Source organism: Salvelinus namaycush, chromosome 12 (assembly GCF_016432855.1).
Source record: "Salvelinus namaycush isolate Seneca chromosome 12, SaNama_1.0, whole genome shotgun sequence".
NCBI lineage: Eukaryota > Metazoa > Chordata > Actinopteri > Salmoniformes > Salmonidae > Salvelinus > Salvelinus namaycush.
In genome coordinates, this window is record NC_052318.1 from 48,695,001 (window position 1) to 48,716,403 (window position 21,403).

The 21,403-nt window shown below is 42.3% G+C and overlaps 1 pseudogene; it reads left to right on the forward strand.

Moving 5' to 3' along the window:
* The window catches only part of LOC120056673, a 74,203-nt pseudogene extending 55,185 nt beyond the window's left edge, over nt 1-19,018 (forward strand).
* The last annotated feature ends 2,385 nt before the right edge of the window (nt 19,019-21,403 follow it).

A 21,403-nucleotide genomic window follows, 5' to 3' on the forward strand; every position in this document is an offset into this window, starting at 1 on the left:
GAGGATGCGGCTCAGGATGCCGTCTGGGTCAGCAGCCTTGTGAGGGTTAACACGCTTAAATGTCTTACTCCTGTTGGCCACAGAGTATGAGAGCCCCCAGTCCACAGGAGCGGGCCGCGTCGATGGCGAAGAAGGTGTTTAGCTTGTCCAGGAGCAAGACGTTGGTGTCCGTGAAGTGGCTGGTTTTCCCTTTGTAATCCGTGATTGTCTATAGACCCTGCCACATACGTCTCCTGTCTGAGCCATTGAATTGCGACTCCACTTATCAACTCTTGTTCAGCCATTAATCAGTTTGCTCTCTTTGTGTCCTGGTCAGGTGGTGTGCCAGTTTGAGGATCTCCATGGAGAGGACCTTTATGAGTACGGAGGTCTGGAGTTCCCCCAGATCAACTACAGCAAGTTCAACACGCGTCCCTATCGCTACTTCTACGGCTGTGGCTTCAGGCACCTGGTGGGAGACTCACTCCTCAAGATTGACCTGGAGGGAAAGAAACTCAAGGTGAGTTTAGTAACAACAGTATTCTTATGTGCAATGTTCCCTCCCTTGGGGGGCACTGAGCAAATTTCAGGTCTGCTGAGCGTGAATTTGAACTTTGTGAAAAGTACATCTTTTCAGCGTGTGTTTACTGTGAGCACAGGCTGTACCCACTTTAAGTTACAGTTTTAACAGTGGCCAAATAGGCTGCCTGTGGCTATTTGATCATAATATAGACCTACCAGTGTGGCCTACCATCAAAATCAGTGGAGAAAATACATCCCATAATATTTGAACATGGAAATAGCTATTCTATCATTCAGCCTACAGTAGCAGCCAATGTGTGGTGTACAATGTAGGCCTACATTCCATGTTTAAAAAAAAAATGCAGGGCTTGACATTAACCTGTTTATCCACTTGTCCTTCAGACAAGGTAGTGACAGAAAATGTTGTTGTGTTGTTTGATGCAAGAAACCACTTTACATATTATTATTATTCTCATACCATTATTACAGAGATTGAGGCAAATTATGCTACCCTCTGCCTGTTGGCTACTTAGCTTATTCAAGCCTGTCTCAAAATACAACACTGCTCAATTATTTGTTTATTTTCTGTGTGTATTTTACCCCCTTTTTCGATCTTGTCTCATCGCTGCAACTCCCCAACGGGCTCGGAAGGCGAAGGTTGAGTCATGAGTCCTCTGATACATGATCTGCCAAACCTAGCGTCTTAACACCCGCCCGCTTAACCCGGAAGCCAGCCACACCAATGTGTCGGAGGAAACATTGTTCAACTTATGACAGACGTCAGCCTTCAGGCGCCCGGCCTGCCAGAAGGAGTCGCTAGAGCGTGATGAGCCAAGTACAGCCCACCCGGCCAAAGGCTAGAAACTCACTAACTAGCAAAGGATATTATCAAAATGTGCAAACGTAGCTACATGCAGCTCTCGCTTTGATCTCAAAACAAACACATCTACGCTCATGCTGTAAAAACTCTAGAACCGTGGTCACCTACCTTTTTCGAGTCAAAATGCAAGCTGAGATCTATCGCTCAGATTTTTTTCAACATGACTTAAAAAACGTAAGCCTATACAACATTAACCATTTAAAAACAGTTCTGTAGCAATGAGGTTTGTGCAGTAAGCTATAGGCCTAATACATTATCACTGCCTATTGGCTTTGCTTAAATTGCCCTGTACTGTTTTGTGCCATTTTGTGCCATTTTGTGCCATTTAAAAAACATATATACAAAAATGTGAGGTAGGCTATATAATCACAACAGTATTAGATCCGTTGTTGTATTACTTGTGAGTCATAGCTAAGTGAGCATACATTTAAATAATTAGCTTTTTATTTTTATATTACTCGGCTGATGATGCCTGCATTTGATGGTCAGTCTCAGCGAAAGGAGCGAGCAGCAGACTGAGGGTCCACCTCTCAACATCCCTCCGCTCTCCCTTTCCTCCACTGACACTGACCAAAAAGGGACATAGACTTCCAGCTGATGGCGAAAAAAAGGGACGTCACATTATTTCTGCCTCATGCACAAATTCTTGTTTCACAGAGAAAGTTAAGTATTCCTCTATATTAAAAAAGACCCAAGCCGCTAATAAGGAAAGGGAAAGGGTGATACTTAGTCAATCAATCAATCAATTTTATTTTATATAGCCCTTCGTACATCAGCTAATATCTCGAAGTGCTGTACAGAAACCCAGCCTAAAACCCCAAACAGCTAGTAATGCAGGTGTAGAAGCACGGTGGCTAGGAAAAACTCCCTAGAAAGGCCAAAACCTAGGAAGAAACCTAGAGAGGAACCAGGCTATGAGGGGTGGCCAGTCCTCTTCTGGCTGTGCCGGGTGGAGATTATAACAGAACTATGCCAAGATGTTCAAAAATGTTCATAAGTGACAAGCATGGTCAAATAATAATCATGAATAATTTTCAGTTGGCTTTTCATAGCTGATCATTAAGAGTTGAAAAACAACAGGTCTGGGACAGGTGGCGGTTCCATAACCGCAGGCAGAACAGCTGAAACTGGAATAGCAGCAAGGCCAGGCGGACTGGGGACAGCAAGGAGTCACCACGGGCGGCAGTCCCGACGCATGGTCCTAGGGCCCAGGTCCTCCGAGAGAAAGAAAGAGAGAAGGAGAAAATTAGAGAGAGCCAAGATTTTCAAAATGTTCATAAATGACAAGCATGGTCAAATAATAATCAGGAATAAATCTGTTGGCTTTTCATAGCCGATCATTAAGAGTTGAAAACAGCAGGTCTGGGACAGGTAGGGGTTCCATAACCGCAGGCAGAACAGTTGAAACTGGAATAGCAGCAAGGCCAGGCGGACTGGGGACAGCAAGGAGTCACCACGGCCGGTAGTCCCGACGTATGGTCCTAGGGCTCAGGTCCTCCGAGAGAAAGAAAGAGAGAAGGAGAAAATTAGAGAGAGCCAAGATTTTCAAAATGTTCATAAATGACAAGCATGGTCAAATAATAATCAGGAATAAATCTCAGTTGGCTTTTCATAGCCGATCATTAAGAGTTGAAAACAGCAGGTCTGGGACAGGTAGGGGTTCCGTAACCGCAGGCAGAACAGTTGAAACTGGAATAGCAGCAAGGCCAGGCGGACTGGGGACAGCAAGGTGTCATCATGCCCGGTAGTCCTGACGTATGGTCCTAGGGCTCAGGTTCTCAGAGAGAAAGAGAGAACGAGAGAATTAGAGAGAGCATACTTAAATTCACACAGGACACTGGATAAGACAGGAGAAGTACTCCAGGTATAACCAACTGACCCTAGCCCCCCGACACATAAACTACTGCAGCATAAATACATAAATACAACTTAGTCAGTTGTAAAACTGAATGCATTCAACTGAAATGTGTCTAACGCATTTGACCCGACCTCTGAATCAGAGAGGTGCGGGGGGCTGCCATAATCAACATCCACGTCATTGGTACCCGGGGAACAGTGGGTTAACTTCCTTGTTCAGGGCCAGAACGACAGATTTTTACATTGTCAGCTAATAACAATAACACAAGCCTATAGATACTCATTCATTCCTACAGAAGTGCCTGCTGAAGTGCTTGAAGAAGGCACATTTTATGCCTTATAAAAGTGTTGAATACAAAGTGTTGACAGTGCTGAGTAAGAACTTAAACATGAACTCACTCATAAAAACAGCACCTCTTTGCTGTATTCTTTGAGTCTCTCTCTAGTCATGGTTTTAAAAGTTTTGAAATCTCACAGTATCAACTTTGCTGTAGCTCTCTTTTATGCCTGCTAAGTTACTGCCGACACAGTAATCTGAACCATCCGTTTGGCCAGCAGTAGGCTTATAGTGCACTTGATTTGCTCTCCGGGCCTGCCTGGAAGGCAGAGTTTGTACCTTCAGACACGTGAAAAGGTTCAAAATGGCAACTGTTAGCCTACCCGGCATGCAGGACAGCTGAATTGGATGCACCTACCGCCAACAGCCCTAGACTAATTAAAAAGAAATTAGGAGCACAAGAAATTATCCTTGGGTTTTTTAAAGAAATGTTTGGGCATCGACTACGAATGCCTCGGAGATTGACTACTGCTCTAAAAAGTTGAGTGAAGTTCAATCTCGTGCTTCTCTGTCTGCTGATATTTCTTCTGTGTGGCAATCTTGGGGATACTCTGCGCCCTCCCTCGCCCGCAGCTTTGAGGGAATTGCTTATGTGTGCTTCTCTGTCACAGAGCGCTTAACTATCATACACACAGAGAGATGTGCTGTACCCAAGTCATGGCAAGGATAATCTCAGAACCCAGAACCAAATCTCACACGTCATTGTTAAGTCTGTCACGAGAGACTAAGTCAAGGCAACTTGACACTTGTTAAACTATTATGTACAGTAACTTGACTTGGTCACCGTACCCAGTCACACAGTATAAGAAGTAAACATATCTACTGACATGAAGACAGACACTCCAATCTTCTCTACAGTCTATATCAGTGTTTCTTAAGTACAAATTCTTATTTACAATGACAGCCTAGGAACAGTGGGTTAACTGCCTTGTTCAGGAGCAGAACAACAGATTTTTACCTTGTCAGCTCGGGGATTCAATCTAGCAATCTTTCGGTTACTGGCCCAACACTCTAACCACCAGGCTACCTGCCGCCTGCCGTTATGAGTCACACTTCATCATGTGGCAGTCTGACAGACAAATCTGGGCTTGGCGGATGCCAGGAGAACGCTACCTGTCCCAATGCAAAGTGCCAACTGTAAAGTTTGCTGGAGGAGGAATAATGGTCTAGGGCTATTTTTCATGGTTCGGGCTAGGCCCCTTAGTTCCAGTGAAGGGAAATCTTAACACTACAGCATACAATAAAATTCTAGACGATTCGGTGCTTCCAACTTTGTGGAAACAGTTTGGGGAATTCCCTTTCCTGTTAAAGCATGACAATGCCCCCATGCACAAAGTGAAATGGTTTGTCGAGATCGGTGTGGAAGAACTTGACTGGCCTGCACAGAGCCCTGACCTTAACCCCATCAAACACCTTTGGAATGAATTGGAAGGCCGACTGCGAGCCAGGCCTAATTGCCCAACATCGGTGCCCAACCTCACTAATGCTCTTGTGGCTGAATGGAAGTCCCCGCAGCAATGTGGAAAGCCTTCCCAGAAGAGTGGAGACTGTTGTAGCAGCAAAGTGCAGGATCAACTCTGTATTAATGTCCACGGTTTTGGAATGAGATGTTCGACAAGCAGGTATCTAGATACTTTAGGTCATGTAGTGTATTTATGACCGGAAGGGACTTTCATTGCAGGTTAGGAGCGCATTTTCGCTAACCCTAACTCTTTTCCTAACCTTAACCTAATTATCCTGCTACGTTAATTCTCCTAACCTGCTTCGTAAGTTCTTTTGCTATGGAAAAGCAACTATGTTGTAACGGTATCGAAGTGGCTTGAAAAGTGTTTCTCGTGCATTACTTAACTTTTGCTTACAGTGGAATTAAAATAAACATGTTATTTTTTCTTTTGAAATTGGCTCCATAGTTAACTGGCTAAAGAACAATACATAGGCGAACAGAAACAGGTGTTACTTCTTCAGAAATTTGCAGGAAATAAGAATCACTAATGCATTCTTTTTGTGAATTATGAGAAACTTGTGCAATTGAATTACTTTTCTAACAACTTCAATATATTTAACTTTCTTTGCTCAGTAGTCAGGCTTAGCCACTGATTTCGATATGTTCTCTATCTGACCTAATGTTCAGTTCTCAAGTGAACCATCTCAGCTGAACTCCATATATAGGTCATACGTCTCTTAGCCCTTTTTTTGCACCGACAAGGACCGATAAACTATGGTTTAACTTCTTTGATATATGGGGCAGCATTTTCACTTTTGGTTGAATTGCGTGCCCATAGTGAACTGCCTCCTACTCTGTCCCAGATGCTAATATATGCATATTATTATTACTATTGGATAGAAGACACTCTGAAGTTTCTAAAACTGTTTGAATGATGTCTGTGAGTATAACAGAACTCATATGACAGGCAAAAACCTGTGAAAAAAACAAAAAACAGGAAGTGAGAATTCTGAGAGTGGTCGATGTTAAAGTCATCGCCTATTCAATTCCTGTAATATATGGATCTGTTTGCACTTCTCAGTTTACATTGGCGCGTTACGTTCAGTAATGTTTTGCTTCCAAAACATCCGGTGATTTTGCAGAGAGCCACATCAATTTACAGAAAGAGTCATCATAAACTTTAATATAAGATACAAGTGTTATGCACAAAATTAGAGATGTACTTCTGTACTTACTTTTAACACAAAAAAACGCCATTTGGGTTGCGCATTATTTTGAGAAAACAAAACCCGTGTTCCGTTCGACAAATCCCAAAAAGTATCCGAAATGGTCGTAGAAACATTTCAAAAGTTTTTTATAATCAATCCTCCGGTTGTCTATAACAAACATAATCGATAATATTTCAACCGGACCATAACCTATTCTTTAAGAGAGAAAAGGAAAATGGGGATCCCCTCTCTCGCAGGAACTATTCGCAGGACACTTGACTAGTTTTGAAACTTGTTCATTTTTCAAAATAAAAGCCTGAAACTATGTCTAAAGCCTGGTCGCAGCCTGAGGAAGCCATTGGAAAAGGAATCTGGTTGATACCCCTTTAAATGGAGGTTAGACGGGCCAGGAAACAGATACAAAAAAAAAAAAAAAGAATAATAATCACTTCCGGGTTACTTTTTCTCAGGTTTTCGCTTGCAGATTAAGTATTATTTTTCTCACAGACAATATTTTGACAGTTTTGGAAACTTTGGAGTGTTTTCTGTCATAATCTGTAAATGATATGCATATTCTACGATCTGGGCCAGAGAAAATGTCAGTTTACATTGGGCACGTTATTTAAAAATATATATATATAATTCTGACCCCTAGCGCTAAGAAGTTAACTTATGGCTGAGATCGGCTAAGATCCCGTTATCGGGATCGATTTGACAACAGCCAGTGAATGTGCAGGGCGCCAAATTCAAACAACAGAAATCTCACAATTACAATTCCTCAAACATACAAGTATTTCACACCATTTTAAAGATAAACTTGTTGTTAATCCCACCACAGTGTCCGAATTCAAAAAGGCTTTACGACGAAAGCACAACAAACAATTATGTTAGGTTGGCACCTAGTCACAGAAAAACACAGCCATTTTTCCAGCCAAAGAGAGGAGTCACAAAAAGCAGAAATAGAGATAAAATTAATCACTAACCTTTGATGATCTTCATCAGATGACACTCATAGGACTTCATGTTACACAATACATGTATGTTTTGTTCGATAAAGTGCATATTTATATCCAAAAATCTCAGTTTACATTGGCGCGTTACGTTCAGTAATGTTTTGCTTCCAAAACATCCGGTGATTTTGCAGAGAGCCACATCAATTTACAGAAAGAGTCATCATAAACTTTAATATAAGATACAAGTGTTATGCACAAAATTAGAGATGTACTTCTCCTTAATGCAACCGCTGTGTCAGATTTCAAAAATACTTTACGGAAAAAGCAAACCATGCAATAATCTGAGTGCAGCGCTCAGACAACAAAACCATGTTGGAGTCAACAGAAGTCAGAAATAGCGTTATAAATATTCACTTACCTTTGATGATCTTCCTCAGAATGCACTCCCAGGAATCCCAGTTCCACAATAAATGTTTGATTTGTTCGATAAAGTACATAATTTATGTCCAAATACCTCATTTTTGTCCGCGTGTTTAGCCCAGTAATCCAAATTCATGAGGCACGAGCAGATTAAAAGTCCAAAGGTTCCGTTACAGTCCGTAGAAACATGTCAAACGATGTATAGAATCAATCTGTAGGATGTTTTTATAATAAATCTTCAATAATGTTTCAACCAGAGAATTCCTTTGTCTTCAGGAATGCAATGGAACGCAAGCTAACTCTCACGTGAACGCGCGTTGTCAGCTCATGGCACTCTGCCAGACCCCTGACTCAAAGAGCCCTCATTCCCCCCTCCTTCACAGTAGAAGCATCAAACAAGGTTCTAAAGACTGTTGACATCTAGATGTAAGACTTAGGAAGTGCAATATGACCAATATCCCACTGTATATTCGATAGGCGATGAGTTGAAAAACTACAAACCTCAGATTTCCAACTTCCTGGTTGGATTTTTTCTCAGGTTTTTGCCTGCCATATGAGTTCTGTTATACTCACAGACATCATTCAAACAGTTTTAGAAACGTCAGAGTGTTTTCTATCAAAATATACTAATAATATGCATATCTTAGCTTCTGGGACCGAGTAGCAGGCAGTTTACTCTGGGCACCTTATTCATCCAAGCTACTCAATACTGCCCCCAGCCATATTAACTGACTTGCCTAGTTAAATAAAGGTTAAGTTATAAAATCAATCCAGAGAATGTGTTTCACTGCTACCGAGTCCAATGTTGGTGGGGTTAGGGGGAATGGGCATGTACAAGGAGCCACAGCATTGGAGTCACAGCATTGCCTAGAGCTAATTGGTGATTGTGGTTGGCCCTCATGGGAGACCGGAGGAAGTGCTTGCTTGGAGGTTGTGTTGTGTTGCGGCGTGCAAAATGTGAGTTTTGTTTGAATTACTTCACGCCTGTACAATTCCGAGTGCGGAGTCCAAACTGGGTGAATGATTTGTTGGTGCATGAGAAGTTTGGAAGTCTGACATTGGAAATGGCAGAGAGTAGCGCGGATGAAATGGAGAAAAGGTTGGAGAAGAAACAGCTCTGCTGGAATGTGAACAGTATGTTTGTCAGTTCTGATGATATGGCGCAGGAGGATGAGGGTCAAGGACCAGAATGGTCTGCAGTGGAAAGACATAGGAAGAAGAGAGGCCATGATACTGAAAGCAGTGGGGTGTCTCGTAGGGCCTCACGATTGGCACAGGAGTCACTACAGACCCTGGTTTGATTCCAGGCTGTATCACAATCGGCCGTCATTGGGAATGCCACAGGGCGGCGCACAATTGGCCCAGTGTCTTCCGGGTTAGGGTTTGGCCGGGGTAGGCCATCATTGTAAATAAGAATTTGTTCTTAACTGACTTGCCTAGTTAAATAAACATTTTTAAAAATAGTAAAGAAAGCGTAGAGGGCCATGATAGGAAGCGAGAGTAATGGTGTGTCGGAGTGGAAAGTGGTGACGGTATTTGAGACCACAGGGCCTCATTTACACCCTATCTGACTAACCAATTCCGTAGAGAAAGAGAGAGGGGAAGTCAAATTGGCCTGGTTCTTTGGAAATGGTAGATTATTCATATTTTGAATTAGCCAGGCTCAGCAAGGGAAGATTATGCAAATGGGAAGAAGATTAAAAGCTATGTCCCCAGTGCTTATGCTAGGTTGAGGGGAGTCATCACCGGGGTCCCAATATCTATGTCCATAGACGATATTAAAGAAAATGTATAGGGAGGCAGAGTGATTGAGGCCAAAATGTTGGAAACAGAAGGCCAAAGAAGTGAACGCTTATCAGTGCTGCGGAGGTTTGACAAGGTTTTGCCTGGAGAAGTACGGACAGGATTCCTTAGTTTCAATGTCAGAGAATTTGTCCCATCCCAATTGCAGTGTTATAAAATGCCAAAGAATGGGACATGTAGCTGTTCAGTGTAAAGAAACTAAAAGATGTACCAAGTGGAGGGGAACATGATTACGGTGAATGTGGGAGCAATGTGAAGGGTAAGTTTTGTAATTGTGGGGGGGGGGGGGGGGGGGAACATAGTGCAGCATTTGGTGGATGCCAGGTGCATAGAGAGGCTAGAGAGGCTCAGAGATATAGAATCAGTCATGATGTATTGTATGCAGGGGCTGTAAAACATATTGGTGGAACTACAGTAAGGAATGATGGAGCTTCCATGGCTGCTCCTGTACTAAGTGGACTTAATGTCGGGGATGGTGCTTCTGTTGGTCTTGGCATGGTTTTGAGACCTGTTCAGAAATCTTGTGCTAAAGAATGTGATGTGTCAAAGGATACTTTGATAGTGAATAAAGTTAACTTCATAGGTTATCAACACGACTCGGGTTGTGTAATGCAGAAATGCCAGGTTGAATGTTAGAGGGGTAAACAAACACACTGAGGATTCTTCCTGTCTTGGTGGACTCATGGTGGACTCACGACCCAGGGCTACCAGATCTCGGGATGCTCATGCTGTCAAGAAAGTACCTGAAAAACCTTATAGATATGTTTCTCCCAATCTCTTGCATTGCTAAACCTATGTGCATTTCAAGAAGTACAGTTATCTGGCGGATGCAAAAATGTGGCATGTACAGTATATCAAAGGAACCTATTGTAACCTTACTAACGAAGAGTTGGACAACCTAGTAACATCTGTGAACGCTAGTACTCCTCATATTGGTTATCGAATTATGAAGGGATGCCTACAAGCTTTAGGCCATCGCGTCCAGTGGACAAGAGTTTCAGCCTCCATGCACTGTGTAGATTCGGCAGGTATACCGTCAAGAATGGCTTCTATGATTCATTAGTTTCACAGTACATTAATGAGATGAATAAATTAGTGATGGCTGATATTTAACTTACCTCATGTTCTCTAATCAAGTTATTAGATTCTACATACTGGATAGTATTAACTTGCTCCTCAATCACATTTAGGGTCTGGGGAGAACAAAGGGTCGAAAACATTGACATAGCTTGATGCATGTTTTCAGGCTGTGGTTGTGGCGGGGAAGCTTTATATCTGGCAAGAGTATCTATAATCAAAGATATAGAATTATTGTTTGTTCAGTATATTGATAATCTTACAAACTGATTATCAAATTGACCAGGTAATTCCAGGGCCTGTATTCAGAAATGTCTTAGAGTAGGAGTTTAGATCTAGAATCAGTTTTGCCTTTCATATCATAAGGGATAAGATTATATGGACAGGTGGTCCTAGATTAGGACTCCTATGCTTTCTGTCTTATTGAGATTAGAGGGCCATGTGTCCATAAGGTTTAAGAGTGGCCAACAACACCAACATTAATTCAACCTCAGGACAGTGTTTAGTCTCTCGGAAAATGAACAGACTTGTACAAAGAACTGCATATTTTACTAGTGTCTCATAATACACCTCACTTAACCCCTGCCTTGGTCCTGGAACTCACATTTCAAACTACGCTGTGGAAACCCCCAACCATCTTTATTGCTACCTTCATGATTGCTTTGAATTCCTCATAGGTATCCATGTGTACTGCAGGAAATGTGATGGTATTAGCACATTATATATACAAATGTGGACACCCCTTCAAATTAGTGGATTTGGCTATTGCAGCCACACCCGTTCCTGACAGGTGTATAAAATCGAGCACACAGCCATGCAATCTCCTTTGACAAACATTGGCAGTAGAAGGGCCTGACTGAAGAGCTCAGTGACTTTCACTGTGGCACCGTCATAGGATTCCACCTTTCCAACAAGTCACTTCGTCAAATTTCTGCACTGCTAGAGACTGAGACGTTACACGTCATGATAAACTTTGAACACAGACCAAAGAGCCCAACTCCCACCTACCGAAGGATACTATTTTGTCTGTTGATTGTGGTTCGGAAAGTTAGGAGTATTGAGATTAATCAAATACGTATCATGTACTTATTATTCTCTGAAAATAGGCAACTTTTTTTCTTGCACTTTACAAGGATTTTTTGGTGTTTTTCCATATTTACCTTTTTAAGTCCTCACCAGTATGCATCTCTGCTCTCTGCTCTCTCTCTGTCTCAAGGTGTGGTACCAGAAGGGTTTGTTCCCCTCAGAGCCTGTGTTCGTCCCCTCGCCAGACGCAGTGGAGGAGGACGATGGGGTCATCCTGTCCGTCGTGGTCACACCCACTGAGGTAAAGGTCATAGGTCATTCTATTGCCAACATGACTAGCTAAATTATCAAAAAGGATCTTACGGTGTTAGGCTTTCACAAGCCAATTCAGAGAAGTAGATTGTAATTTTGGTGCGCATAAAATGGAGAATGGAGTCATGAGTGCACAGTTGCCAGAGAGGAAGGGAGAGGAAGGAAACCGCTCAAGGAATGGTGACTTTAAAACAGTTAGAGTTTAGTGGCTGTGATAGGAAGAAACTGAGGATGAATCACCATTGTTACTCAAGAATACTAACCTAAATTACAAAGTGAAAAGAAGGAAGCATGTACAGAATAGTTATTTCAAAACATTCATCCTGTTTGCAATAAGAAACTAAACTAAAACTGCAAAACATGTGGCAAAGTAATTAACTCTATGTCCTGAATACTAAGTTGTATGTTTGGGGCAAATCCAAAACAACACATTACTGAGTACCACTCTTCATATTTTCAATCATGGTGGTGGCTGCATCATTTCATGGGAATGCTTGTCATCGGCAAGGACTAGGGAGTTTTTCAGGATAAAAAGAAATGGAATAGATTGTAGTGGGAAGTAAATACACTGCTCAAAAAAATAAAGGGAACACTAAAATAACACATCCTAGATCTGAATGAATGAACTATTCTTGTTAAATACTTTTTTCTTTACATAGTTGAATGTGCTGACAACAAAATCACACAAAAATTATCAATGGAAATCAAATTTATCAACCCATGGAGGTCTGGATTTGGAGTCACACTCAAAATTAAATCGGAAAACCACACTACAGGCTGATCCAACTTTGATGTAATGTCCTTAAAACAAGTCAAAATGAGGCTCAGTAGTGTGTGTGGCCTCCACGTGCCTGTATGACCTCCCTACAACGCCTGGGCATGCTCCTGATGAGGTGGCGGATGGTCTCCTGAGGGATCTCCTCCCAGACCTGGACTAAAGCATCCGCCAACTCCTGGACAGTCTGTGGTGCAACGTGGCGTTGGTGGATGGAGCGAGACATGATGTCCCAGATGTGCTCAATTGGATTCAGGTCTGGGGAACGGGCGGGCCAGTCAATAGCATCAATGCCTTCCTCTAGCAGGAACTGCTGACACACTCCAGCCACATGAGGTCTAGCATTGTCTTGCATTAGGAGGAACCCAGGGCCAACCGCACCAGCATATGGTCTCACAAGGGGTCTGAGGATCTTATCTAATGGCACCTAATGGCAGTCAGGCTACATCTGGCGAGCCCATGGAGGGCTGTGCGGCCCCCCAAAGAAATGCCACCCCACACCATGACTGACCCACCGCCAAACCGGTCATGCTGGAGGATGTTGCAGGCAGCAGAACGTTCTCCACGGCATCTCCAGACTGTCACGTCTGTCACATGTGCTCAGTGTGAACCTGCTTTCATCTGTGAAGAGCACAGGGCGCCAGTGGCGAATTTGCCAATCTTGGTGTTCTCTGGCAAATGCCAAACGTCCTGCACGGTGTTGGGCTGTAAGCACAACCCCCACCTGTGGACGTCGGGCCCTCATACCACCCTCATGGAGTCTGTTTCTGACCGTTTGAGCAGACACATGCACATTTGTGGCCTGCTGGAGGTCATTTTGCAGGGCTCTGGCAGTGCTCCTCCTGCTCCTTCTTGCACAAAGGCGGAGGTAGCGGTCCTGCTGCTGGGTTGTTGCCCTCCTACGGCCTCCTCCACATCTCCTGACGTACTGGCCTGTCTCCTGGTAGCGCCTCCATGCTCTGGACACTACGCTGACAGACACAGCAAACCTTCTTGCCACAGCTCGCATTGATGTGCCATCCTGGATGAGCTGCACTACCTGAGCCACTTGTGTGGGTTGTAGACTCCGTCTTATGCTACCACTAGAGTGAAAGCACCGCCAGCATTCAAAAGTGACCAAAACATCTGCCAGGAAGCATAGGAACTGAGAAGTGGTCTGTGGTCACCACCTGCAGAACCACTCCTTTATTGGGGGTGTCTTGCTAATTGCCTATAATTTCCACCTGTTGTCTATTCCATTTGCACAACAGCATGTGCAATTTATTGTCAATCAGTGTTGCTTCCTAAGTGGACAGTTTGATTTCACAGAAGTGTGATTGACTTGGAGTTACATTGTGTTGTTTAAGTGTTCCCTTTATTTTTTTGAGCAGTGTATTTGACCTTTGACGGGCTGACTAGTTGTTCGGCTTTGTCCGCTGTCTTCCAACTCCAGGTGTCAGAGAGCACATAAATGAGGGCTGAGCGTACAAGAACCAAGCTAAGACAAAATCCTAGAGGAAAACCTGCTTCAGTCTACTTTCCAACAGACACTGGGAGACACATTCACCTTTCAGCAGGACCCTAGCCTAAAACACAATGCCAAATATAAAGTGGAGTTGCTTACCAAGACGACATTAAATGTTCCTGATTGGCCTAGTTATAGTTTTGACTTAAATCGGCTTGAAATATTGTACACTCCAGGTGTGCGGAGCTCTTAGAGACTTACCCGTAAAGATTCACACCTGTAATCGATGCCTAAGGTGATTCTAACAAGTATTTACTCAGGGGTGTGAATGTAAATTCGATATATCTGTATTTCATTTAAAACATTTCTAAACATTTCTAAAAAATACATGTTTCCACTTGGTCGTTATGGGGTATTGAGCGTAGATGGGTGATGAATCTATTTAATAAATGTTGAATGCAGCCTGTAACACAACAAAATAAGGAATAAGTCAATAAGTCAATAGGTATGAATACAATAGGTATGAATAATTTATTTTATGTCCTCTATAAATACGAAATTAAATACAAAACACTTGTTCAGTTTACCTTCTTCGACACATTTTTAAGTTGTACCTATTTTTGGCAGTGGATAAGAATGCAGAAGTGTTTATGCTGAAGCACCAAAAGCACAAAAATAAATAAGAAGGCTGAATGAATTGAACTTTGTTCACAAACTATGCATTAACATGCAATTCTTAATGTCACCACTAAACGTCAGCATCAGCAACTGTATTGAGTAGATTCACTACAGGGCTTTACAACAGTCAAAGGTAATGTAAAAAAAACTTTATGCCAACCTTGCAATGAGAGCTTGTTATGACAAGAGCAGCTCAACTGTTTATTACCAAAATGTTTTGGTAACACTTACTTGACACTTATCATAATAACAGATTATGACACGGTCATTACCATGTCATAATTAAGTGAAAATGCCCAATATATATTTTAACATTTATTTTATTTAACTTTTATTTAACTAGGCAAGTCAGTTAAGAACAAATTCTTATTTACAATGACAGCCTACCCCGGCCAAACCCTAACCCGGACGACGCTGGGCCAATTGTGTGCCGCCCTATGGGACTCCCAATTACAACTGGTTGTGATGTCAAGTAGCCTAGTGCTTAGAGCTTTGGATCAGTAACCAAAAGGTTGCTGGATCGAATCCCTGAGCTGACAAGGTAAAAATCTGTCGTTCTGCCCCTGAGCAAGGCAGTTAACCCACTGTTCCCCGGGCGCCGAAGATGTCGATTAAGGCAGCCCCCCACACCTCTCTGATTCAGAGGGTTAAAGGGTTAAAGACACATTTCAGTTGAAGGCATTCAGTTGTACAACTGACTAGGTGAGCCCCAACCAACCTGACCTGACCTGACCTGATACAGCCTGGAATCGAGCCAGGATCTGTAGTGACGCCTCTAGCACTGTGATGCAGTGCCTTAGACCGCTTAGCCACCCGGGAGCCCCCCAAGAAGCCAGTGTTTGGAGGATATATTGGAACGGGTGTTGTTAGGGCCGAGACAAAGTTGAGGCCAATATATCTTCGAGGGCGTTATCACTTTATACAAGGGGTTACCAACATATTCAAATAATGATTGACATATTTTCATTACCTGTTATTTTGATTAATTTATTCATACTATTTCATCCTTCCACAAGATATCCTGTCTAGGACACACGTTCCGCTAGCGGAACCCCCCCCCACATTCCACTGAAAAGGCAGCGCGGGAAATTCAAAAATATTTTTCCGAAATATTTAACTTTCACACATTAACAAGTCCAATACAGCAAATGAAAGATATAAACATCTTGTGAATCCAGCCAACATGTCCGATTATTTAAATGTTTTACGCGGAAAAACCACGTATATTTATGTTAGCTCACCACCAAATACAAAAAAGCACAGACATTTCTTTCACAGCACAGGTAGCTTTCACAAAAACCCCAAATAGAGATAGAATTAATCACTAACCTTTGAAATTCTTCATCAGATGAGTCATATAACATCATGTTACACAATACATTTATGTTTTGTTCGATAATGTGCATATATATATTTAAAAAATCTCAGTTTACATTGGCGCGTTACGTGCAGTAATGTTTTGATTCCAAAACATCTGGTGATTTTGCAGAAATACTCATAATAAACATTGATAAAAGATGCAAGTGTTAATCACATAATTAAAGATAAACCTATCCTCTATGCAACCGCTGTGTCAGATTTCAAAATAAACTTTACGTAAAAAGATTAATCTGAGAACGGCGTTTAGAGCACAATCCAGCCAAAGAAATAGTCGCCATTTTGGCGTCAACAAAAGCTACAAAAACACTATAAATATGCACTTACCTTCGAATAACTTCATCAGAAGGCACTCCCAGGATTCCCAGATCGACAATAAATGACTGAAAAGTTCCATAAAGCCCATCATTTAGCGACTTGTTGTTAGCGTGTTCAGCCCAGGAATCCATTTTCATGACGCACGAGAAATCCCTCCAGACAAAAACTCAAAAAGTTCCGTTACAGGTCGTAGAAACAGGTCAAATTATGTTTGCAATCCATATTTAGTATGTGTTCTACATTAATCATCAATAAGGATCCAACCGGAGAATTTCATTGTCTGAAGAAAGAGCATTGGAAGAGAGCACTCTCTCTCGTGAGCGCGCAAAACCAGACTGAAATTTCTGACGACCACTCACTAAAACAGCTCCTATGAGCCCCTCCTTTATAGTAGAATCATAAGACTAAAATATAAAGATGGTGACATCTAGTGGAAGCCCTAGGCAGTGTTTGTTCAGTCATATCTAGAAGGGGTGTCATTTGACACTGTTTTGAAAATCGAGTTCTCATTTCCTGTTTTGACCTCTTCTCAGGTTTTTGTCTGCCAAATGAGTTCTGTTATACTTACAGAAATAATTCAAACAGTTTTAGAAACTTCAGAGTGTTTTCTATACAATAGTAATAATAATATGCATGTATTACCTTCTGGGACAGAGTAGGAGGAAATTTCGTTTGGGCACGCAATTTGTTCAAAGTGGAAACACCGCCCCCTATCCCGATGAAGATATAGTCTCGACACAAATCTAGGGTTGCTACCCAAGCCGGCTGGTTGCTCGTTCTATCGGTTCAGGAGCCAGAGACGTGACTCAGTCGTTCAGTCTTCTTGTTTTGTATCTATGGACGGCGACCCAGTCCATACTGGATAGCATTGTCCCTTGCTTGTTAGCTAGCCAACTATGGCTAACTTAGTCACGTCAAACAATGCAGCCAGAATAATAACAGTAGCTGCATTTGCATTTGTTTAAGCTGTTTTCTAGTGGCATTTATTTGGATACATCCATAACAATGAGCTAATGAGGTGTGATTTCACCTGGCATAGAAAATGTGCTCTCTCGTCAGGACACTGTTGTTCAGAGGAACTAACCAAAAACACAGCAAGCACAATCACTTCAAACTGAAGCTGGAAAGACTGCAAAATAGCTCCACTTTGTTTTTTTGACCTTTTTTCAATGTACGTTACTTTGTATATCCATAAAAATTATAACACCAATTCACGATTTTTTATTTAACCTTTATTTAACTATGCAAGCCAGTTAAAGAACAAATTTCTTATTTACAATGACGGCCTAGGAACAGTGGGTTAACTGCCTTGTTCAGGGGCAGAACGACAGATTTTCACCTTGGGGATTTGATCTAGCAACCTTTCGGTTACTGGTCCAACACTCTAACCACTAGGTTACCTGCCAGCCCCATTGCAGATTTCCGAAAACCAACTACTAATATCGGCGCTTTATCTGTGGAATAAAGGCTAATATCAGTCAAATTAGTTATCGGTAGGGCTCTAAACAAAACATTTGCAAAAGTGGCCCAAATAGCGGGAGGGATGGGGGCAACTTCTTGTCGCGCGCGGTGCTCAAGTTCAGAGCAGCTGTCAGTCAAAACCCCTACAGCGATTTGAAGCAGAGACTCTGAGCTCTAATATCATGTAATGCATGTTACTGTACAGCCGCTGCATTTCATATCATTCAATATCTTCTATTTCTAACCCATATACGGGTAAGTGTAAAGGGCTAGAGAAAATGTGATATTTTTTTTTAACATGGTGGTTTTCATTTTCATTGAAAATAACTTAAACTTGTCATCAATCATATTCATACCACAAGCCTCTTCAGGTTGTTCAGTTTACTCACCCATTCATTAGGGTCATTTGGGGACATTCACTGGGCAGCAACCTCAAGTTACAGCATTTCAGAACCTTGTCATACTTATACGGTATTGATAAAGATTAATTTAGAATGTTGATAGAGGTTCATCTTTAATGTTCTTGAGTGTTGATGTCGATGAATATGGAAGGTTCTATCTCTCTATCCAGGATAAGAGGACATTCCTCCTGGTTCTGAATGCCAGGACATGGGAGGAGCTGGGGAGAGCTGAGGTGCCTGTCAACGTTCCCTACGGTTTCCATGGGGCCTTCAACCCCACCGCTTAGATCAGCGATACTGACCTACCAACTACCCCTCCCTTCCTCCCTCCCATTCCCTTTTCTCTCCATGCAGGCACATGCCCAGAAAGGAGTCTACCTGTGCTGAGCAGATGCACATGCCCCTCTCCCACTCGCCAAGTGCCCTTTTGGGTGGTGGTATAATGACATTTTTTATATACAGTTATTGTGGTTCTTCTGAACCAACTGCCCGCAAGTCCCTCCATCCCCCGTTCTCCTTTCCTTCCTTCCTCCCTTATACAACCCACTGTCCTGAAACCATCATGGTCAAACCCACTCTGTATTAAACCCCCAGAAAAAGAAGGACCAAGCTAGAGGGCTTCGTTCCTGTGCGATGCACGCAGGACCTGCGTGTCGTGACAGAGATCATTACAGCACAGTTGGCATTTTATTCATGCTGAGGGCGGAAGTGGGCGGTCAGACAGACACTTATGGGATGAAAAAGGTTTTGTGTCCTGCAGATAATTTGAAATGGTTGTCTTTTTGCTTTGTATGAGTTAGCCTACCTATTGTATTAAAAACACATTTTTCACACATTATTTACACACAGAATGCAATTCTTGAAGTTCAGTAGCCTACCTCTCCTCTCCTAGTTGGGGGTGAAAGGTCAAGTACAAATAGGAAGTTGTTTGGGGGTCTGGGTGCCGCGTGACAAATATCGCGCAGTGCAGCTGCCTTTGCTTAAGTAAGCTGGATGTGTCCGTTTTTTCAATTTGAGAATATACAGAACATTTATTCTGATCATTTCTAAATTATTGATATTTAATCACCACAAAAATTCCTTGAAAAACTATAGGGTTCCACTGCTGTTGCGCAGTATAACCCAGAACGATATGTGGCCACCGGAAATCCCAAGAGCCTGACCCTCTCCGGAAGTTGCTGTAGCCCTGCTTGGGGTAATTAGCCTGTGTTGGCTATTGGTTGAGACGCAGAGCCCTTATAGCCTGGAAGGCTATATCAGGTTGGGAAATTGGAAATGTAAATTGAGCCAAATTGAAGGTAGTAGTGCATTTAGGTCTGTGGCAATTTTAGTAAAACTTGGTGGGGCAAACAAAATAAAAAAATTGGGATGCATGCCAACAAAGCCACTACACAACACAACACAACACTAAAGAATACATTAATTGTACTATGACGGTGACAAACGGTGCCTAAAAAACTGTTAGGGCCTTTAACAGCTAATCACTGCTACAGCTGGCTTTCAGCGGAGCCTTGTCTGACCGCGAAACAGTTCATTCAGCATCATTTACTGCTTCAAAAAAATAGATATTCTTATTTACAATGACGGCTTACCCCAGCCAAACCCTGACATCGCCCTATGGGACTCCCAATCACAGCCGGATGTGATGCAGCCTGGATTCAAACCAGGGACTGCAGTGATGCCTCTTATACTGAGATGCAGTGGCTTAGACCGCTGCATCTCTGTGATTATTATTATTTGACCATGCTGGTCATCTATGAACATTTGAACATCTTGGCCATGTTCTGTTATAATCTCCACCCGGCACAGCCAGAAGAGGACTGGCCACCCCTCATAGCCTGGTTCCTCTCTAGGTTTCTTCCTAGGTTTTGGCCTTTCTAGGGAGTTTTTCCTAGCCACCGTGCTTCTACACCTGCATTGCTTGCTGTTTGGGGTTTTAGGCTGGGTTTCTGTACAGCACTTTGAGATATCAGCTGATGTATGAAGGGCTATATAAAATACATTCGGGAAATATGGCTGACTTGCTTAAACAAATGTAGTTTCTACTGAAATGTTCAAACTATGGCATAAGGGGACGACAAGTGCATAAGAGGCAATCCATAAATTTGATTAAGACATTAATGAGCAAGTGACGACGGACATAGTCAATATAACTATTTGTTCAGCACTTTTGAAATGTACAGCAACAGAATACAGAACACGGGCCGTTCTTACAGTGCACACCCTATACACGTCAGAACCGTAGGATAAATAAATGGCGCATATAAACAGACAACGAAAGCTCTTACAATATTTGATGATTACATTTCCCTAAAACAGGTTATAGGCTATTTGTGCACCACCAAGTTGGAACAGTAGGCAAAATTAAGTGGTAGAACAAATGATTAGGGTGAGGCACATTGAACTCTGTATGGGTCTTTGCGTGTCAAAAAAGATACACGTCATATAACACTATTTGACGCGTTAAATAAGCTTTTAATTTGACACTTCAAATAACACAATTCTATTATATAATGTTGTGTGTGCTGAATTGGCACGTGCAAGCCAAGCACCACAACTACTATCAGTAGCACTGGCAAAGATGTACAAAAAAACGTAGCCAAACAAGTGCACACCCGGCCACAAACGATGTGTTTACAATACCGCGTTGGTGAAAATAGACCACATATTTAGGGTGAGGCACATGGGCTACTAACAGCTTACTACACAACATACACTTAGTATTACTTTCTTAACAGTATACATTTATCCCTTGCATGACATAATTTATGCAGCAGCATACAAGACATTTTTGGACTCACCTTGTGAAGGTGGCACTTGTGAAGGTGGTTCTCTGTTGGTGGGAACTCGGGGGGAAAAACACAGCCACTCCATTGAATAGCAGGCTAACGTTAGTGGTTTCTTGGCAACACTTGCGGTTAGCCACTGATTCCTTCCAAGCGACTCATTGTTGAATTTGCGATTTCCAACTTGTTGTGTGATCTTTATGTGCAATGGCCGATGAGCACCGATAAGTTTTATCTATAATTTCTCTTAATTATTTCTCTTCATATGACACGGATTAAGAAGGATTTGCCAGTAGATTGTCGACTTGATGACTGCTAGCTAATATTTTGACAGTCTAATCAAAG